The sequence below is a fragment of the Eucalyptus grandis genome, chromosome 7, assembly GCF_016545825.1.
Source record: "Eucalyptus grandis isolate ANBG69807.140 chromosome 7, ASM1654582v1, whole genome shotgun sequence".
NCBI classification, from domain to species: domain Eukaryota; kingdom Viridiplantae; phylum Streptophyta; class Magnoliopsida; order Myrtales; family Myrtaceae; genus Eucalyptus; species Eucalyptus grandis.
The window spans coordinates 12,948,015-12,970,810 of NC_052618.1; the positions used below are offsets into that span (position 1 = coordinate 12,948,015).

The 22,796-nt window shown below is 40.6% G+C and overlaps 3 long non-coding RNA genes across 3 annotated transcripts; all 3 read left to right on the forward strand.

Moving 5' to 3' along the window:
• Nucleotides 1-479: 479 nt before the first annotated feature.
• LOC120296398 lies at nucleotides 480-4,092 on the forward strand. Its single transcript, XR_005553351.1, has 2 exons — nucleotides 480-855; nucleotides 2,552-4,092. It is a non-coding gene; the product is annotated as an uncharacterized LOC120296398 (long non-coding RNA).
• A 12,479-nt stretch (nucleotides 4,093-16,571) lies between these two features.
• On the forward strand, nucleotides 16,572-17,193 carry LOC120296397. Its single transcript, XR_005553350.1, has 3 exons — nucleotides 16,572-16,778; nucleotides 16,856-16,939; nucleotides 17,017-17,193. It is a non-coding gene; the product is annotated as an uncharacterized LOC120296397 (long non-coding RNA).
• Nucleotides 17,194-17,313: 120 nt separating this feature from the next.
• LOC120296399 lies at nucleotides 17,314-21,832 on the forward strand. The gene is made up of 2 exons (XR_005553352.1): nucleotides 17,314-17,699; nucleotides 21,270-21,832. It is a non-coding gene; the product is annotated as an uncharacterized LOC120296399 (long non-coding RNA).
• Nucleotides 21,833-22,796: the final 964 nt, after the last annotated feature.

Genomic DNA, 22,796 nt, shown 5'->3' on the forward strand with positions numbered 1-22,796 from the left:
GGCATTTTGATCAAGGTGCTCGTACGCATATACAAGGCAAAGATTCACTTTCAGATCATCACGAAAATAACATTATGAGTCCGAGTTGCTAATCGAGCTTCAATCGCAACTGATTTACTCGCAGACATTAGCTAAAGCTCACTGGCTCTCTTTCGTTCAGTGACGAAATTCCCGGCGGTTTCCACCATCGATAATCGGGGCCGGCAAAGGAGAACGACCAAAGGGTTCGTGCACTTTCGGGCGTCCTGACCAGAAAACAGAGCAGAACGAGAGTTGGCCTTGCTGCAGCGAAACCGACGATGGCAGAGCCACTACGGCGGCGGCTAACGGTGTCTGGAGGACGACGGAGAAGGAGAACTGATGAAGAAGCCTCGAGAATTCCCTAGAAAGAGATGGCGGACGGTGGATTGCTGGTGTCGATTAGCGGTGGAGAATCTTCTGCGACTCGGCCGATCGATCGAGAGAGCTGTGGATCGTGGGCTGCGGTGAGGGAAATTGTTTGGGCCGAGGCTTACTCTGATGGGCCTGGCGCACGCATTCGGGTAGAGGAATCCACGAACAAGAGCTCAGCAAGAGAGAATTTTTCCATCGGGTCAACCATTTCTAGAAGCGTCTCCATCTTCACCCCCTCTCCGTCGCCTCGGTCCCCCCGGCAGCCACCGCCGCTCGTCCTCCATCGCCGGCCACGACAACACTCAATGCACTCAACACAGATCACACAGGGTGGGGAGGCTCAAAGATTTCTAAACGGCCAGAGAATTATCTCTCTTGGCTCCTTGCTTCGTCTGGTGACCTCCAACTGACCTCCCGGATCGCTCCACCACCAGGCCGTAGCTCTGTCAGCACCGTTCTCCGGTCGTTTTACTTTGGCTGCTCTGAATTTGTTCGTTTCTCCTTCGCTGGCTCCGATCCTCAACGTCATTGTCACGGACAACCTCTGCCTCTGATCCGATCGTCCTTCGTGCATCGGATAACATAAACACTATAATCTTCCTTCTTCGTTCTTAGCTTCATGAAGAGAGACCCAGCATATTTGTGTGATTTTTGTTGTTCAAATTCACTGCTGGCGTGTCAATGCGCGCGCTATAAGTGCTTTTTATGATCCATCGCATGAAGTGCTCACTGTGACATGTTCATATTAATAATCTGAATCATAAATCAACGTTCATTGCAATGTGTGTTCGTCTGTTAGATGGTCGATTCTTGTTTAGTTCTCTGCCAAAAATCTTGCAAACATGATTCCGTCTTCATCTATGTTACTTTGGCGGTTTCTGGATTGATGTTCCGTAAACTGTATAATCTCTTCTACTGGGAGGAGAAAGAAATTCTCAGCATTATCTCCCGCATGCTTAAAATTTGTTCTCATGTTTTTACATTGGATCACCTGACCATTGAGATTAATATGATTTCTTTTCTATTGATTGTGTGTTTGATGAATCCAAGTAACAATCCAAGGTAAGTTTCGATTGTCTGCAATGTGAATTTGGTGGCTGGGGAGGTTCCGCTGTGAAACGTTGGCCTCAGTTGTCCTGAATGAAAGAATACGTTTGCTTGAATTGTCAGCTTAATAAGGAAGAGAGTGACGCAGGCTACAGTTTGTTGTGAAAAAGAAACAAGCAACAATTGCTAAATTTCTATTCTGCAGGAAATGGAAGCGAATTAGAATAACTAATGTGCTTTTGAGCAATGATGTTGATTGCCGGATTATCTTGTGAACATATGGTATCTTTATTTCTCTTTCGAATGTTTGGTATTTGCTCCGCTCTCTTACTGGTAACCGGTGCCACGAACTTCTTGGTTGATTAATTCCTCTTTCTGCGAATGACTTTGGCCCCAGTTATGGTCCACTTTCAGTATACGAGTCATCATTGTAATTTGAGTATCGGGTGATGTGATACAGTCTTGAAAATTTCAAATACTAAATTCCATCAGCCTCAGTTTTTTTTTTTTTTTTTTTTTTTTTTTTTTTTTTTTTTTTTTTTTATAATCAGAATTTCATGTTTGAAAGAATGGTTTGTATGAATGATCTTTGCACTGGATTAACTCAAATAATATTTCATCATAGATATTTAGAACAGAGTATTTCTTTAGTTGGCTACTTTGCGACCTTTGTTGCTGATAAAGTAGATTGACTTGCTAGAAGGAATTAGTGCTTTGTAAGTGCAGCCAACTTTTTTGTTAATTTCGTTGCTGGGTATTAATTAGTTCATGGAATGATGCTCATCAGATTTGGTAGATTCAAACAATGGTAAATAGCCCAAGCAACATCAAGAAAAGATGAAAAAGCATTTCTTATTTGTTGAGAATCATCATCATTCTTTCTCTCAGCAGTGAGAGATACTGCAAATATCATAGAGTACGAATTGAATGAAGAGGTATCGCAGCTTTGGACTTGTCTATCAATCTTGGCTTATCTCATCAATGGTCAATGTTATGCTGATGTTTGAATGAATCCAAGCACTTATCTTTAGTAGCCTTTGGAATTTTCACAATCTATGGATCCAACGAGTCTTAACAATTGATGTGTCGGGGAATTTCTTACCTGTACCAGGTCCACTGGGCGGAGTCTATGTCAGTGGTTGATCGTCTAAGCCCCATATGCAACATTCATGTGAGACTCACTTGAACAACTATTGAAATGGACCCAATCTAAGCGAGTGCAAGCACCACCTTGTGGAAGCTATGCTTTGGCTGATGGCATAAGACATGAAAATTCTTTAATCTCCGCCTTCTTTGCGCTTTTGCACTTTGGATTTAGGTTGTGCCCTAGACATACTTTTAGTTATGTTAATGGGGGATTAGTTCTTAAGGAGATACGGAAATACTCTCCCAATTCGATGCTTCCAAAGGTCAAAGTAGTTCAACCTGGGCAACTAGAAAAGAGTAACAACAAGGTCAGAATGTTATGGAGCATTACCCCATTGGTCATTTTCATCTCAACCTTTTAAAATGTGGAGACAACTCCCTTGTTCAGGTGATAATACTCGATAAAGGTGCTCCCGAGATAGATTATTCCTCAGGATCACTGCCTCGGATGACCTCTTCCTCTGATCCGTTTGTCCTTCGTGCATTGGTAAAATAAACACTATAATCTTCCTTTTCGTTCTTAGCCTCATGAAGAGAGACTTCAGGCATTTTTATGTGATTTTTGTTGTCAAGTTTACTGTTGGCGTGTCTATATGTGTGCCATAAGTTCTTTGTATGATCATCACCGGAAGTGCTCACCATGAAGTGTTCATATTAACAATCTGAATCACAAATCAACATTCACTGCAATGCGTGTTTGTCTGTTAGATGGTTGATACTTGTTTAGTTCTTCCCGTCAAAAGTCTTGCAAAGATGATTCCATCTTCATCTATGTTACTTTGAGATCGCTGTGTAGGTTGCTCTCTTTGGCAGTTTCTGGATTAATGTTTTATAAATTGTACAATCTGTGCCACTGGGAGGTGAAAGAAATCCTCAGTATTATCTCCCACACGCTTAAAATTTATTCTCATGTTATCTACATTGGATCATCTGATCATTGAGATTAATATGATTTCTTTTGTGTTTGATGAATCCAAGTAACAATCCAAGGGGAATGTGAATTTGGTGGCTAGGCAGGTTCCTCTGTGAAACGTTGGCCTCAGTTGTTCTGAATGAGGGAATATGATTGCTTGCATTGTTAGCTTAATAAGGAAGAGAGTGATGCAGGCTACATTTTGTAGTGTAAAAGACACAAGCAACAATTGCTGAATTTCTATTCTGCAGGAAATGGAAGCGAATTAGCATAACAAATGTGCTTTTGAGCAATGATGTTGATTTATGGATTATCTTTGTGAACATGTGGTATCTTTATTTCTCTTTTGAACGTTTGATATTTTCTCTGCTCTCTTTCTGGTAAACAGTACTGCAGACTTCTTGGTTGATTAATCCTTCTTTCTGCAAATGACTTTGGCCCCTGTTATGGTCTGCTTTCAGTATACGAGTCACATTGTAATTTGTGTACCTGGTGATGTGATACGGTCTTGTTGATTCATTTCTCAATATGTTTCCCAAACGTTGCTTGTTGTAAAAAATTTCAAATATTAAATTCCATCGACCTTAGTTTTTTCCCTTTTTTTGTGGATCAGAATTCTATGTTTGTATGAGTTTGATTTTTGCCTCGGATTAACTCAAACGATATTGATATTGCTAGTATGAGTACCTAGAGGGGGTGAATAGGTGCATAAACAATTTATAGATATACGGAAGCGATTCTTTGCATATGATAGAAAGTAAATTCTCTCTTAATTAACAAAATGAAATATGATCGAGGTAGAGAGAGTAAGGAAGAGAAAATTGAACACAGGATTTATAGTGGTTCGGCTTATTCCATGCCTACGTCCACTCTTCCGCACTGACAGCCCACCGGCTGGATTTCACTATGATCAAAAGAGAAGTTACAGCACGCTTTGCCTTGATTCCACAGTGTAGATGTTCTACCACACCTCCTCAAGGTCTCTCACAAATATAGACTCTCTTTTTGTGTACAATTATTCGCTCAAAGGATTTATCTAAACAAATAGGAGCTTCGTACTTTGGAATTCTTCTATCGCGCACACCTTGAACAACTAAGACAGTCTTCCTTATATACTCCTTTATGCCATCATACCCGTTGGCACTTACCAAAGGAATTCCTCCAATCTACCCGTTGGACGGAATCAATTAGGAAGATTGTTCAAGCTATAAAAGGAACGTGTTGATAGCCCATCAATCCTGTTCGCCCATACAATCAGGATCTCGGTTTCCATAAGCAGAACCTTCCAATAATATTTAGGCAATCACCGGATCTTCAATTATCGAGTCAATCTTCGATCAATCAAAGGACTCCGTTATGTCTTCTCCAGCCACGAGATCTTCTCCAGTTGATAAGGTCAAATCCTCAACGAAACATACAGTTCTGGATAACCTTTCTCCAACGGATTAGAGATTGTCAATGAGGATAGACTTTGAGTCTTGAGTCTGGCTGTCTGGAGGTCTTCAGACTTTAAATAGCAGAGTCTCAAGCCTTCGACTAGACTGGGCGATAGAAACGTTTTGTCAACTTCAAAACACTTCAAGAAGATTTCTCCAACAGATATTTCATCATAGAGATTTAGGATGGAGTATTTCCTTAGTTGGCTACTTTGTGGCATTTGCTGCTGAAAGTACATTGACTTGCTAGAAGGAATTAGTGTTATGTAAGTGCAGCCAATTTTTTGTTAATTTCGCTGCTGGGTATGATGATGTTCATGGAATGAATGCTTATCAGATTTGGTAGATTCAAACAATGGTAAATAGCCCAAGCAACATAAGGAAAAGATAAAAAAAAGCATTTCTCATTTGTTGAGTCATCATTATTCTTTCTCTTGGTAGCGAGAGACGCTGCAAATATCGTAGAGTAAGAATTGAATGAAGCGGTGCCGTAGTTTTGGACTTGTATGTCAATCTTGGCTTATCTCATCAATGGCCAATGTCATGCTGATATTTGAATGAATTCAAGCACTTATTTTAAGTAGGCTTTGGGATTTTCACCATTTATGGATCCAATGAGGCTTAACAACTTATGTGTCAAGGAATTTCTTATCTATACCGGGTCCATTGGGCGGAGTCTATGTTAGTGGTTGATCGTCAAGCCCCATATGCAACATTATGGGAGACTTACATGAACAACTATAGGAATGGACCTAATCTACACGTGCACAGACACCACCTTGAGGAAGCTATTCTTTGGCCAAGGCATAAAATGTATAAATTCTCAAATCTCTGCCTTCTTTGGCTTTTGCACTTTGGATTTAGCTTGCGATTAATAAGGGCCCTGGACTTAGGGTTGTCAAAAAAGCCTAACCCGACCCGACTCGACCCAAACACGACCCAAACACGAAACAAGTAGTATACTTGTTTCGGGTCTTGATACTGTTTGAGACACATACATAAAACAAGCAATGAAGATATGTTTAGGGTCGGGTAGGGTAGGAACATTGTTCGACCCGAAACATGATAACTCCAAATCCAAACATAAACAGTAAACACAAACACGTTCTCATCTTTCTCGGCTCCACCTTCTTCTCCGACGACACGACTGTGCCTATGCTCACGACCGCCGGAACCCTAGCCATCGCCGAATTAGTCGATCGTTGTCGTCCGTCGACGTGCCTCCGCCTCGCCGTCGCCGTCGCCACCCCTCGTCTCAACGCCGGAACCCTAGCCGCCGCCGAATCTGTCGATCGTTGCCGGCGACGCTATCACGCCCCGATCCTCGGGCACGCACACATCCTTCTTACTTGGTCGATTTTATAATGCGATATCCTAGGACAATGTATCGCCGACCCTTCCATTTATTAAGCACATGCGGAAGCAGTTAAAATCCCCAGACAATAAAACGATGTGATAGAAAAGCAGGGCCATATTTTTCATATTGAAACTTATAACCAAACTTTTATACAAAACACAAACCAGAGCACTTCACAACTTTTTACTCTATCTCTATTCACATCAAAATGGAGATCTTAAAAGAAGATAGGATCTCAATCCATCCAGGCCGTACTTAAGACCCCTCTCGGGACTATCTTCTTCTTCCAAAAATCCTTCTCCTCAGATCTCACTTCCGAGTTCTCCTTCATAGACTTCTCCTCCTCAGCTTCTCATCGGGGTCCTAAAATGGTTTTCCCCAAACTGGGATGAGACTACGACTCAGCGAGTTCTACCCCACTAAGCTTGATTAGATAAACCATTATACTATAGGCTGCCTAAACACGCACAGGGCAGATGACTTACCTTGGCCTCAGATCCAACCTGCAAGGCAGTACAATTCATAATAGGCATCCAAGCAATCATAACACAGATCGAAGCATCGATCAAATCGACATAGTCGATTATATGCCAACAAGACCTCTCACGGTCATTTCGAATCAGTCAATCAATTCACAACATCAAATCAAAGCAATGATCAATCGACCACGTCGATTACATGTCAGCCTGACCATTTCCCGGTCATTCAAGCTATTGCTATTCAGACTCAATTAACAAAACCAATAACCGAGCCACGTGCATTCTCCGAGGTAATGCATTACTTTACCGAGCCCACGTGCCCTTTAAAATGCCATTATGAATCAGCGAGCCCACGTGCATTCTCCGAGGCGATGCATCAAGTCACCGAGCCCACGTGTCTCTTCAAGATGCCAAATGTACTCATTGGGACCACGTGCATTCTCCGAGGTAATGCATCAATTTACCGAGCCCACGTGTCCTTTTAGATACCAAATGTACTCATTGGGACCACGTGCATTCTCCGAGGTAATGCATCAATTTACTGAGCCCACGTGTCCTTTTAGATGCCAAATGTACTCATTGGGACAACGTGCATTCTCCGAGGTAATGCATCAATTTACCGAGCCCACGTGTCCTTTTAGATGCCAAATTTAATCACCGAGCCACATGCATTCTCCAAGGTGACATACTTCATCACCGAGCCATGTGCATTCTCCGAGGTGATATATCTAATCATCAAGCCCCAAGCATTTCATGATGATTCATCCCATTTCTAAAGTAATTATCCACAATTAAATCAATTCAGCACAATTTAAAGCTTAATTAAATAAACGGACTGCGCCACGATGATCAGCACGAGATTTCGGTCGTCGGCCATCTCAAACTTAATTTCCGAAAAATAAATAAATAAATAATTAATTTCGAAAATTAATTATTAAATATTAAAAATTCCGTTTAGTTCAAAATAAGGTCCAATTAAATAAACGGACTTCACCACGGTCATCAGCATAATTTTCCGGTCACGGAGCCATCCCAGTTGAATTTTCAGGAAATAAATAATTATTTAATTTAATTCCGAAAATTAATATTTAAATGCCCAAAAATCTCACTTAGGCCCGAATCGCCAAATTGAAGTCCGATTAGGGTCGGAAAATTCCCGTATACTTCCAATAAATAGTAGACCACGTCTACTTGTTAATTGCGCAATCAATTTATCTAAATCGCATCACAATTGACTAATAATTGCTAATTTATTCTAATCTAACAACCTAAACATAATTAATTAAAACTAAACCAACCTTAAGCATAATTAGCCAACTAATCCAGGATTAGTGAGATTACTCACCAAATCGCGCACAAATTGGATCAATCCGACGGCGGCGACGCGAGGAACGAAACTTCCCAAAGCGATTCACGGATCCGGGGCCCGGAAACGGCCCAAAACGGGCCTTGAACAGTGCTGGAAACCCATTTTTCCAGCAACTGTTCTTGGCTGGACGAAGCTCGTCCGGTGGCTAGGGTGGCGAGGGGAGGCCGGCGGAAGACGAGGGGGACGCCGGGGAGGTCTGGGCGGAGCTGGGCGGTGGTCGGAGGTGGCCGGACGGGGGCTGGTCGGGGCGGAACAGGGGTGAAATAGGGCTGGGTTGAGCGGATTCGCTCGGGGAAGCACGCCTGGGCACGCGCGGCGTCGAGCGGGCGGCCGTTGCGGGCGTGCGAGCGGCGGTGCGGCGGCGGGACGGGCGGCGACGGGGCTGCAGCTTCTGGTTCAGGTTCACTCGCGAAAGAAGGAGAAGAAGAAGCTAGTTCTAGTTCACTTGCGAAGAAAGAAGGAGAAGAAGAAGCTGGTTTGGTCGTGTGCGGGAAGAAAGAAGAGAGAGGAGAGAGAGAGAGAAAAGAAAGAAAAAGAAAGAAAAAGAAAGAAAAGAAAAGAAAGAGAGAGGGAGAGAAAAAGAAAAATAAAAATAACACCATTATTCTTATTTTCTTTTCTTTTCTCTTTCCCTTCTTAATTCCTTTCGGGCTTCAATTTTTCTTCCGATAATTTCTTTATTGAAATTTCGGACTCGTCAATAAATTGACGAGCGATGAGACAGATCCTAAAAATAAGAATTATGATGCGCTTAAAATTCGATTCCCGAAATCAAGTTCAATTTCGTGGTTAAAAATTGATCGACGTGATTTTAGCTCAATCCAACCAATTAGGTAGCTTTTAGGGATTTTACAGCTGATACATCCCTTAACGGCTTCACCCAATAGGTTAGTTAACTCGTGAGTGATCAGCTCAGAGAAAAGGGCCATAGGCACGTCGACGAAATGCCCATTTCACTTTATCGAAACGGGGTCGAATTTCAGGATGTCACAACTCTTCCCCTCTTATAAAAATTTCGTTCTCGAAATTTAAACCATTACACTTCACTCAAAAAGGCGGGGGTACAACTGTCTCATCGACTCTTCAGTCTCCCAAGTCGCTCCTTCATTGCCGTGGTGTTGCCAGACCACTTTGACTAACGGAATGGTCTTTGTACGCAGAACTTGCTCTTTACGATCGACAATCTGAACCGGGCTTTCCACGTATGACACACGGTCATCCACGTCTAATGCCGAGGAGGAGGACGTGTCGGCTCTCGACCCCGAGCTCCAATACAGCTTCCAGTGGAATTTCAAAGTTCGCTTCTCCCCTGTAGTCCTCAATTACGCTATATATAGGTTTGATCCGCTGCTTCTTGATTTCCTGGGTTTTCGTTTTTGTTTTGTTTCCTGCGAGTTGTCTGGTTTTCATGTCGAGTGAGTGCGGCAATTCTTGTTCTGCCGAAATTTATAGCTAAAATGATTGATGGGTCTCTCTGCGTCGTCTTCTTTAGCTTTGGATGATTTCGGGAAATGGGGTGAGTCGTCTGGTGGATATGGATTTAGGAAGCTGAACAAGAATCGGAGAGTTGCCGTCGGATGTGTAATTGGTGTTTGCCAAGAAAAGAAGAGATTCGGCAGCTTGACTTCTGAGAGAGCATCTTTTCTCTCTTTCCAGGATTAGGCTAGAATGAAGGAACTGCGAAGATGCTCGCGAGAGAGAAAAAGTGCTGCAAAATGTGCCGTCTTTTTGTGCTAATTAGGTGATGTGAGCCGATCGGGAGTATACTTGTCTCTCATGGAAATGTGATTCCTTTTTACTGGAGAGCAGAAGGCTGTGAATTGAAGTTAGATCTTGCGCATAAGTTTAAGTACCCCGCTTCTGATTTTCGTGTCTCTGAAAAGAAGCAATTTCACATGTAACAACAAATAAGACATGACAACTTGACAAATTAATTTAGGTTCATATCCCACATGACATGAGTGATATCCATAATGGAAGCAGATAGCGCATATTTTTTTATCGCAAACAGACTGGGATCTACAAGCACAAAAGAAAGTTCATTTTTGCAATGCAAAGGGAAGTAGAAACAGAGGACTATATTTTCTTTATATGACATACCTCCCTGTTTATTGACTCTCCCTTGAAAGCCACATTCTACTCCTTGGCGAAACACCACCCAATCCCGACGAGAACAAAGCATAGCTGAATTGTACTTTAAACAAAACAACAGACAACAGAAAAGAAGAAGAGCAGACAAAGAACTTATCATAGACTCTCACAAAACCATCAACCAATTTATTGGTACACGAGTGCTTTCTTTCGTGTTACTTCTGGATGTCTTGCCAGACTGGTAGCTGGAGTTCCATCTGAAATAGCTAGTACGAGTACCTAGAGGGGGGGTGAATAGGTATACAAAAATTTCTCGAAGCTTGCACGATATCAATTAGAGGATTTGCAACAGTTAAAAATTCAATCGCAAGACTGAGTAAAGGAAAGAGAGAATTGAACACTCGGTTTATAGTGGTTCGGCTTGATTCAAGCCTACGTTCACTCTTACGCACCGACAGCCGATTGGCTGGATTCCACTATAATCAAAGAGTTGTTACGGTGTTGATCTTCCTTGATTTCTAGGTGTAGATGATCTACCACACTCACTCAAGGCGTCACCAAGTATAAACACTCTCTCGTATACAATTTCGCTCGCCTCAACTAACAATCAAGGATCTTCGGACTGGAATTTTTCTATCGATCACACACTTAAGACAACTAGAACGTCTTCCTTTTATACTCCTTCATGCCATCATAGCCGTTGGCACTTACCAAAGGAATTCCTCCAATCTACCCGTTGGACGGAATCAATCAAGAAGATCATCCGAGCTATTTAAGGAATCGATGATAGCCCATCAATCTGTTCGCCCATACAATCGGGATCTCGGTTTCCAAGAATAGAATAATCCAAGATTATTTCGTCGACCATCGGATCTTCAATCGATCTTAGATAAGAATTAAAGAATCCGAAATGATTATCCAACCAAAGAATCTATTCCATAGGATAGGATCAAATCCTCAACCATAAACCTCGGCTTTGGATTTCCTTCAACACTGGATTAGAAAGACTGTCAGTGAGAATAATTTTGAGTCTTGAGTCTTGAGTCTTGAGATTACAAAGTCTTGAGACTATAAAGTCTTGAGACTTTAACTATCGATATCCGACTTAGACTGATAGAAATGTTTTGTCGCTTCAAAATATTCTGGAAAGATTTCTCCAACACCATCATAATTATCGGTATACATTGAGATAAGCATTCCTATTCTCAATGGAAGTTCCAGTCGCGGACATCTTAATTTTGTTGTTTATGTAATTGAAGCAAAAAGGTCTTTGTAGATAATCTAGTTTCTTTCTAGATGAAGTTGCTAAATTACTGTTTTTGTTTAAATATATTAGCCATTGTGGCAGATTCTTTACTCGTAGATAGAGTAATGGGAAATGAATTTATAGTAAGAGGATGTATGTTGATCAGATTTACTTTGTTTGGAAGAACAAAATGTTAACTAGGCCTCCTCCTCATGCGTCGATGGAGATCGACTATTAGTTTTGTCCTCCCTTTTTGGCATGTTTGGTACATTGAAAACAGATATGTTTTCTTTTCTAGGTTCAAAGTGATCATTTCGAGGAGTTTTTCGCCCTTGAATTAGACAAACATGGTTATGAAGCTTTATACAAGAAAAAAACGATCGAGGTTATTCATAGTCTATTCCTTCTTCTTGCGTATACCCTTTGGCCATGAGTCTTGCTTTGTTTCGTACGACTTTTCCTTTTTCGTTCATTTTGTTCCCGAATACCCATTTGGTTCCAATAACAGCTTTACCTTTTGGTTTAGATGTCAATTCCCAGACATCATTGATGTTGAACTGTCGAGCTCTTCTTGCATAGCTTCGATCCAGCTTTCATCGATAAAGCTTCTTCTATGCTTTTTGGTTCAATTTCGAGATGAGAGCCACAAAGACTAGATTCTTCATGCCTTTTTGATCTGGTGCGGATTCCTTCATTAAGTTCGCCAATAATAAGATCTTTGGGATGACTGGATTTGTGCTTCCAGTTACCAGGTTGATGATCTCTTTCTTTATTTGATTCTCCATGAGCGTCTTGATGATGGACTTCCAGAATCTGAGATGCTTCTTGAGATGTAGACATTTGAAGATCTAGAGCGGATTCAGTCTCTTCGTACTGAGTCTGACTGGATTCATCTTGCACTGAGTCTTGGAATTTGACATTCATTGATTCTTCCACAGACTGGCTTTTTTTGTTGTAGACTCTGTAGGCTTTGCTTGATGTAGAATATCCAAGGAAGATGCCTTCATCTGATCTTTCTTCAAACTTACCAACTCGATCATTTGCATTTTTCAAAATAAAGCATTTGCAACCGAACACATGAAAGTATGAAACAATAGGCTTCTTACCTTTGAACAATTCATAGGGGTTTTATCAAGAATAGGTCTTAGAAAGACTCTATTTATAATATAGCAAGCAGTTGAAACAGCTTCAGCCCAAAATCGTGAAGAAATTTTACTTTCAATTAAAAGTGTTCTAGCCATTTCTTGAAGAGATCTATTCTTTCTTTCCACAACTCCATTTTGCTCGGAGTATACGGAGAGGAAAACATGTGATTAACACCAGATTTATCACGAGAATCTCGTAAAATCTTGATTTTCAAATTCACTTCCATGATCTGTTCTTATACTAGAAATAGCACATCCTTTTTCATTTTGAACCTTTTTAGCAAACTTTTCAAAGTACGAAAAGGTTTCGATTTATTTGCAAGAAAATATACCTGTAAAACGAGAGTAATCATCTACAATTACTAGACAATATTTCTTACCTCCAATGCTCTGGGTTCTTGTTGGTCCGAAGAGATCCATATGAAGCAACCGTAGTACATGATTAGTAGATACATGATTTATTTGCTTAAATGAATTTCTTACCCTTTCCCAGAATGCATGGAGTGCATAAGTCGACTTTTGGTATGGCGTTTAGGTAGACCTCGAACAAGCTGCTTTGAAGAGATTTTGGCTAATTGCTTCTTGTTGATATGGCCAAGTTTTCTGTGCCATAGAATTGCTTCATCTTGAATTGAGATTAAGCATTGTTCTTCATTTGGCTTTACATCAAGGAGGTAGATGTTTCCATGCCTTCGACCCATGAAAGACTGAGTCGAATCTTTGCTAATTCCAGAACATATGCCTTCTTGAAAGAAGATCTTGTAACCAGTATCACACAATTGGCTAATGCTGAGTAGATTGTAGTTGAGTCATTCCACTAGAGAGACATTGCTTATTGTGAGATTTCCAATTTTCGCAGCTCCGAATCCCACAATACTTCCTTTGCTATTTCCTCCGAATGAAACTTTTCCACCATTTACTTTAATAAGCTTTATGAAACATTTTGAGTCTCCTGTCATGTGTCTTGAGCATCCGCTGTCAAGATACCACTTTACCTTCTTTTTGACAGAGACCTGCATTCAAAAAAGAGTCTCAAGCTTTCTTTGGTACCCAAATTTTCTTGGGTCCTTTGGTGTTAGTAGGATGAGCATTATTAGGCCATACTCTCTTAACAGGCTTCCAAACCATAGGACACTCTTTTTCAAAATGATCCTGACTGTTACACTTAGAACACCTTAAAGCATTTCGACCTACAGGCTTTACAAAAACTCTTTTGAAATGATTTTTATAAGCCTCTCTCGATGGTCTTTTCTTAATTCTTTCTTTTACTTTCGGAAAATCAATCAAAGGGATTGTTTCAGCTGTCATACCTAGACTCGACTTATTGAAGTAAGGTCTTTGGATTGAAAGGACTTTTTCAAGTTTTTCGGACCCTATTGAAAATTTCTTTGTAATATTTGATAAATCAGTTTTTAAGAAAGCATTTTCTTTTGAAAGATTGTCTTCACTCTCTTTAAGAGTAGAAACATTCAAGTCTAAATTTTTACCTTTTCTTCTAAAATGTTTTCCTTTTGTTTTAAAATTGAGTTTTCCTTTTTGAGTTCGGAAATCTTTTTAAGAGAAGTCTTAAGACTAAAACATAACTCATCAATATATTTAGAGACTTTGACAGGATTTTATAATCACTTACCTCAAATTCACTATCCGAGTCTCGATCCAGTCCGTGTCTCGATTGCGCCATTAGACACGAGTTGGCATATTCCTCATCACTCTCTTCACACTCGTATCGCTCCAGGTTTCGGCTTTAAGAGCTTTTCGAGATTTCTCAGCTTTTCCTCTTTTCTTTTTCAGAAGAGGACAGTTGGGTCTGATGTGTCCCTTCTTTTTACATTCGAAGCAAACTACATCTTTGTTTGGTTCCTCATTATCAACAGACTTGGTCTGCTGTCTCTGAAAACTTTGTTTCTTTAGGATGAACCTTCGCCTTTTCTATTCAGTTTTCTGAATCTTCTTATCATGAGGGCGAGCTCCTCATCATCCATATCATCTTCAGAATCTGCATCATCAGAATCATCATTTGATTTTAGTGCAATAGATTTCTTACCTCTTGGATCTTCGTCTTCATTAATTCGTTCCACTTCGTAAGACTGAAGAGTTCCAATCAGTTCGTCTACCGATAATGGCATGATTCTTTGCGTCTCTCTTATTGAAGTCTTTATATGATTCCAATCCTTGGAGAGTCCACGTAGAAGCTTGTTCACCTTCATGGGATCAGAAATTTTTGTCCTTGGTTCTCAAGACCATTGACAATATCTGTAAAACGACTAAACATGTCGGTTATAGATTCTCCTGGTTTCATTTTGAAGGATTCATATTGACCAAGAAGAATGTTAATTCTGGTCTCCTTCACTCGATCCGTCCCTTCATAAGTGATATGTAACCTGTCCCATTCTTTTGCTGTAACACAAGAAGATATTCTGTTATATTCAGTTGGTGACAAAGCACAATATAAAGAATAAATTGCTTTAGCATCGAGTGCTTGTCTCTTGTTTATTTCTTCTTGAGACATTCTGCTGGTTTCAACAGTTTCTTTCCCTCTTTCGGAGATTGTGCAGCAGCGAGTGATTCCTTTTTCCACAACGTCCCATTCCGTAGGATCCTTTGATCGTAGGAAAGCTTTCATCTTGTTCTTCCAGATGTTGTAATCCTTTCCATCGAAGTAGGGAGGTCTGGTATTGCTTTGCCCCTCCATCGCCCCGGTGCTAGCATACCAGCCATGGATCTTTTACTCGAAGTAAAACACTTCAAACAAAGTAAGAACACGAGCTCGATACCAATTGAAATAGCTAGTACGAGTACCTAGAGGGGGTGAATAGGTATACAAAAATTTCTCGAAGCTTGCACGATATTTAAACAATTAGAGGATTTGCAACAGTTAAAAATTCAATCGCAAGACTGAGTAAAGGAAAGAGAGAATTGAACACTCGGTTTATAGTGGTTCGGCTTGATTCAAGCCTACGTCCACTCTTTCGCACCGACAGCCGATTGGCTGGATTCCACTATGATCAAAGAGTTGTTACAGTGTTGATCTTCCTTGATTTCTAGGTGTAGATGATCTACCACACTCACTCAAGGCGTCACCAAGTATAAACACTCTCTGTATACAATTTCGCTCGCTCAACTAACAATCAAGGATCTTCGACTGGAATTTTTCTATCGATCACACACTTAAGACAACTAGAACGTCTTCCTTTTATACTCCTTCATGCCATCATAGCCGTTGGCACTTACCAAAGGAATTCCTCCAATCTACCCGTTGGACGGAATCAATCAAGAAGATCATCCGAGCTATTTAAGGAATTCGATGATAGCCCATCAATCTGTTCGCCCATACAATCGGATCTCGGTTTCAAGAATAGAATAATCCAAGATTATTTCGTCGACCATCGAATCTTCAATCGATCTTAGATAAGAATTAAAGAATCCGAAATGATTATCCAACCAAAGAATCTATTCCGGAGGATAGGATCAAATCCTCAACCATAAACCTCGGCTTTGGATTTCCTTCAACACTGGATTAGAAAGACTCACAAGGAGAATAATTTTGAGTCTTGAGTCTTGAGTCTTGAGATTACAAAGTCTTGAGACTATAAAGTCTTGAGACTTTAACTATCGATATCCAGACTTAGACTGATAGAAATGTTTTGTCAGCTTCAAAATATTCTGGAAAGATTTCTCCAACACCATCATAATTATCTGGTATACATTGAGATAAGCATTCCTATTCTCAATGGAAGTTCCAGGTCGCGGACATCTTAATTTTGTTGTTTATGTAATTGAAGCAAAAAAGGTCTTTGTAGATAATCTAGTTTCTTTCTAGATGAAGTTGCTAAATTACTGTTTTTGTTTAAATATATTAGCCATTGTGGCAGATTCTTTACTCTGTAGATAGAGTAATGGGAAATGAATTTATAGTAAGAGGATGTATGTTGATCAGATTTACTTTGTTTGGAAGAACAAAATGTTAACTAGGCCTCCTCCTCATGCGTCGATGGAGATCGACTATTAGTTTTGTCCTCCCTTTTTGGCATGTTTGGTACATTGAAAACAGATATGTTTTCTTTTCTAGGTTCAAAGTGATCATTTCGAGGAGTTTTTCGCCCTTGAATTAGACAAACATGGTTATGAAGCTTTATACAAGAAAAAAACGATCGAGGTTATTCATGGACTTCTCCTTTTATGTTGTCTTAGGTTTCACGTCATTTTATTTATTTATATGTCCATTGTCTATAGGTTTATGGTGGGAATATCAATACAATAGATGGTTGTGCTACATTTTTTCACAAAGACAGGTTTTCTAATGAAAAAAAATACGAGGTAAAAGAGTTGCTGCATTTGATGTCTTCTCCATCTCTGTATCATTAGAAGCTGAAGGCTTCAATGTGTCTATGCAGGTTGAATTTAAGAAAGTAGCAGGTCCTTAATAGAAGCATTGGTTCCAAGCACCTAGAAGAAAGCTGCTTTAAATCGATTAATTAAGATTGAGAAGCTTCGTGACGAAGAACTGCAGCCTCAAATTCTTGAGCTTTTAAAAGGATTTAACGAACCCCCAAAAAAAAAAAAAAAAGCAACCCGACCCGACCCGACCCGACCCGACCCGAAACACATTAGGTGGTCTTATGTGTTTCGGGTCGGGTCACAGTGTGTAACCATTGTGTTTCGGGTTGGGTCGGGTAACAACAAAACCCGACCCGAGCCGACCCATTGACACCCCTACCTGGACTTACTTTTAGTTGTGTTGTTGATGGGGGATTATGGGGAAAAATATTAAAAAGTTCCAAACTTTTTATATTTGTACTAATTTAATCTTAAACTTTTTTACTTGGGTCAATTCAGTCATTTTCGGCTAAGTTTAATCGGATTTTGCTGGTCGGCGCTAGTCGGCCGACGTGACATGATCGGCATTGACGTAGACAACTTTTAATAGTATTTTAATATTTTTGAATTTTATACTTTTTTTTTTCTTTTTTCCTTCTTCTCCTCCTTCCTCAAACTGGTCGCTAGACCTCGGTGACCGATCAAAGGCGATGGACGGCGAGATCGAGATGGACCTCATCAACTATTGGCAAGCCTTGATGTGACATCCTGAACCCTTCGCAGTCGTCACCAGCGCCGATATTACACCTTATTACCTTTCTTTCTTTCGAAGAAGTGTCCTAATTCGTAGACACATTTTTTTTTTTTAAACACAATCGGTCCCAACACGACTCATTAACGGAAGCAAATTAAAATATCACCATCTCTCCCCCTACCAACCATGATACAAATACACACCACTAATTTACCATCATTTTATAAACAAGCCTCGACACTTTACTTACATACATATATATATATAACATGATGGGATTCCCTTCGGGTCGGTACAACAAAAAGGAAAAGCTAGGACTCAGCCACGTCCAGCCTAAAACCTCAAAAAGAAACCCTCGACCCTCAACATCATACGAGCATAAACCCCCCATCAAAGTGTCGGCTATCTACATCAAAAAGATCCGGCTCCTACTCATCGCGCGCGCGGGTCTCACACCCAACCTGGTGCATCAGGCGGTGGCGACGGCAACATCCCTCGCATCGCTCCATCCCGACGAACGTGCACAAAAATGAACTCCCAATGACAGCCCCCACCAGGCCTATGTCGTACATCACTAGACAACGTACTCGAATAAAAGTCAATCCGAGAACAGAGGGACAGTCTATCTCAGCACACTCGACCTCTACATCGGATGGTAGACCGTAAAACACCCCCCGCGTGACGGCAGGAAGCGGCATACTGCTAATCTGAAATGTTATTCCCCAAAAGGGGTGAGTACAACCACTCAGCAGATAGGGAAATCCAATAACAGCTCAATGCATCATGCAATCATACATGCATTGCAGGCATTCCTTACCTTATAGCCATGTGCATACTATCATGCATCATCATATCAATTCATAACACATTCATGTGTATTATCATCGTAACATACATGTCATGACATCATTACATCATACATGGCATCATCGTCATAGCACCATTTCATCATACATGTCTTCGAGCCATATCACATGTCATCATCATTATCATTACCATGCATATCATCATGCATATCATATCATAGGTGATCATCATTATTTCACATCACATATCATCATCATCATCATCATCATCATCATCATCATCATCATGCATATAATATCATGGGTGATCATCATTATTTCACATTTCATATCATCATCATCATCATCATCATCATCATGCATATCATCATGCATATCATATCATGCCTATCATGTCATGATTCAATTTCCACTTTTGGATTTCATCTTGATCACCACATCACCCATTTCTCAATTTATCAATTTTATCATCCCCTCGGGCAAAGACCTCCGAGGCTTCCGGCATTCAGCCTCCCAGGCCACTGGCATCCGGCCCCCCACATTCCGGGCATCTCGCATCTCAACTAGCATCACGAGGCATTCCCTTCGGGCAGAAACCTCCGACAGGGCTTCCGGCATTTACACTCCCTGGCCGGGCATCCCGCACCCCAAATCCTGGCATCGCGAGGCATTCCTTTCGGGCAAAGACCTCCGACAAGGCTTTCGGCCCCCCACATTCCGGGCATCCTGAATCTCCCAGGGAATCCGGCAATGCATCTCTGTACATTCCGGCCTCATCCTCCACCACAACCACTTCCTCACTTATCATTATTCACATTTATCATCATTTTGATCTTATTTAACATGGCATATGATTCACACATGCATCACAATTCATGGTCATACATACACCAATGTCTTATCATACATGCAACAATGCATAATTATTTATAAATAAATTCAATGGAATTTATGGCCAATAAAATAATCCACTTTATTTTATTATTATTATTTTATTATTTATTTTTATTATCATATTTATTTATTTTCACAAATAAATATTAAATTCAATATCTATGATTTTCCCAAAATCATAAAATTCAAACAATCATTAATCAAACCAATAGAATGACAATTTCATGCAAAATTCATGGCCAACTTGAATTTCACACAATTTCACAATTTCCACAAAATAGTACATAATATTCGGATAATGACCAGAATGCACAGTTTCTGAATAAATTCGATTAAAATATCCATATGGCCTCCAAAAATTACGAAATTTTACAGAGTGATAGCCAAGACATTTTCGTGCAAATTTTATGAAAAACTCCAAGCCAGATTCTTTTTAGATTATTTTATACAGTCTCACAAAGCTTCTAGATCCATTACCGCATCGTCCAGTGAACACATCTCCGAAATATTAAGATTTCACCTAGCTATTCTCTTTCGTTTCCTCTGAAATTTAGATATGTTATACAAAAAGGTGTTCTATACAAGTTTCATGAATATATCTAGGTCCAATAACCAGAGTATAGTCATCATCTATGTCCATGGAGTCTCGGGTATCTCGGAATACATCACCAGAATCATCTTTTTCAAGATCTAGTCGATTTACTAGGCTATACTTGTTCATTTCACTTAAAATTTTAGTATGTTGTAGTTTAGGATGTCTCCTATAACTTTCATGAAGAAAACTAAGTGAGATTCTCGACAAAAACCAACATACAATCACAGATCTAGCAAGAGGTCAGTGAAAACTCTCCAGATCTGAGGTCTCCGTAAAACAAGACTTTAACCCCTCAAATCTCCATCCTTTTTCACGAAATTTCAGTATGTTGTAGTTCAAGATGTCAGATACAACTCTCATGAAGAAATCGAAGCCAAAATCGGACTCTAAACACACATGCAAGCTCAAACAAGTCACTGACTCACATGGTCCGAACACAAACAGCCACACCATCCACACACAACTCATCCATGCTTCGGTTTTTCACATCTAACACCCAAAAATTCGACATGCAACCAACACACAAGCATGCAAGAGAAGCTAGAGGACTTCCACTTGCCTCTAGACCGGTCGGTCGACGGCGTAGGGCGGCGAACACGGCGGACGAACGGCGGCTCCTCCTCGGCTCCACCTCCTTCCTCTCTCGGCCTCTCCCTCTCTCTCTCGCACACCTCTCTCTCTCTTCCTCTCCTTTGGGTGAGCAAATGGCCGGCCACTCTCTCTCTCTTCCCCTTTATTTCCCCAATTTCTCATGATTAGCAATCATGAGATTGCCTCACCAATGGCCAATGCATGGCCTTCTCCTTTGCCACTTGTCCAATTACATGCATTATGGGCCTTGGAGTTGGGCTTTTGGGCTTGGGCCATCCGGCCACTTCTTGGGCCTCCTCTTGGGCTGGTCGACGGCCCACTTGCGGGCTTCAATGGGCCGGCCAACTTGGCCCATCAAGGCTTCGGCCAATGGGCTTAAGGCCCATTCGAATTTTGACCCTCCTTTTTTTTTTTTTTTTTTTTGAATTCCTTTCTATAATTATTCCCAAATTCAAATTTTATCTTGGCCAAAGTCTTGGGACATTTTGGTTATTGAAATTTAATTTATAAAGCACATGGCCAAGCATAGATTATTAGTCTATCGAATTTAAATTTTCACAATCATAAGCACAAATCATCTAATTAAAAGACTAATGGCTAAAACATAAGCCATGGAAATTCTATCACCTAATTAAAGACTTTAACACACCTTATGGCTTGGCTTTGAATTTTTGGGATGCCACACTTGAGCCCTCACCAATGGCAGTGATGGCGGCCTCGCCCTCGCCGAAGGTCAAGCCTTGCCACCCAACACAAGGCTGCATCACTGGCGAGGCTGTCAGTGCTGATCGTGTCAGCCAACCAATTCAAGTGTGGAGACAACTCCCTTTTTCAGGTGTTAATAATACTCCATAAAGGTGCTTTCAAGATAGATTATTCCTCGAGCAATGGCCATATATCAAACCCCGACGATCAATTTTTCTAACAAGAGATGACGTTGTCGAACTTGAAGATTTAGAGGGTTTCCTGGAATGTCGATCGCTTTTACCCTGTTCGAGCGAAGTATCTAACTGCCCATCACTACTCATCATGAGAATTTGATGGTGTGAATGGTGGTTTCATTAGTCATGTTTCTACCTTTATCAGTGCCTTTTCTTCGTTCTTTCCAAATTCTTTAATTCTTTTTACCAGCGCTTCAGATGTTTGATATATACGGTAATATATGGGAAGTGCAGATTGTAATTAATTGGTGGGGGTAACTAGCTCTAATGTGAAGGGGATGTAAAATTATTTCATCAATTTTATTTTTCTGATTTTCCGTGGAAATACTAACTACCAGTGTATGCTAAATCATTTCACACTAAGTCAATGCTCAGTAATTTCTGTAAATGGAATCATCATAATCTGAAACTTTACACAGACAAGTGTCAATCGGCAAAGAATTGGAACCCACCAAATCTGCGACCTCGAAAATCAATGACGGCAGAGCTTTTCTTGAAGGTGAAATAGTTGAAGCTATTTTGAGAATTCTTCGCAACGAAACGGGAGCTCTACTGGATGGCTCTACTACGAAAGTTCCAGCATTGCCGGCGTTTTAGACGGGAGCCATTCCCCTGCTCGAAGCATTGAAACGTTTTCAGTCAAGGAGAGAGAGTGTGTTGGAGCTCGAGTCTGACTGCGAAGAGCTGGTCAACGTAGTGCTTATGAAGACAGCTCTAATAGAGAAAGCCCAGCTATCTTTGGCCCAATTTTACTTTCGCTTCTTGGCCTATTGTCACCGGTCTGCAAACAAAATGGCTGATTGGGTCGTGAAAATCTAACGTACGAATGCTCTCCCTCCCTCTTGAGTGGCCCATCCCTCCAATCTTTGTGGAATTATTTACGTTTGGATGCCCCTTTGTTGGGCAACCCCATGGGTTATAATTCATGGCATGTCTTCAAATTTGAAAGCTTGCCTCGTATATTAGTTTGTCTTAAGCTCGAATTGGTCGACGGTCAAAACCCAAGTTCAAAATCACGTGGAAAGTAGATGATCAAGCAAGTCTTAAGAGCTAGAATCTGGAGAAATTGGACAATTCCAATTGAGGTTGTTCACGCAATTTGACTTGAAAAACTAGAAAACTGAAATTAGAATGGAAAGATTAATTAAACTGGATTTTCATCCCTATCCTGTTGGGGAAAAGACAAATAATTAGTGCTCGAGTCTTTTCCAGCTACTCCACACCATGCCACCAAGTTGTCGAAGCAGTGTTTCTTTATAACTCAGTCTCTATATGA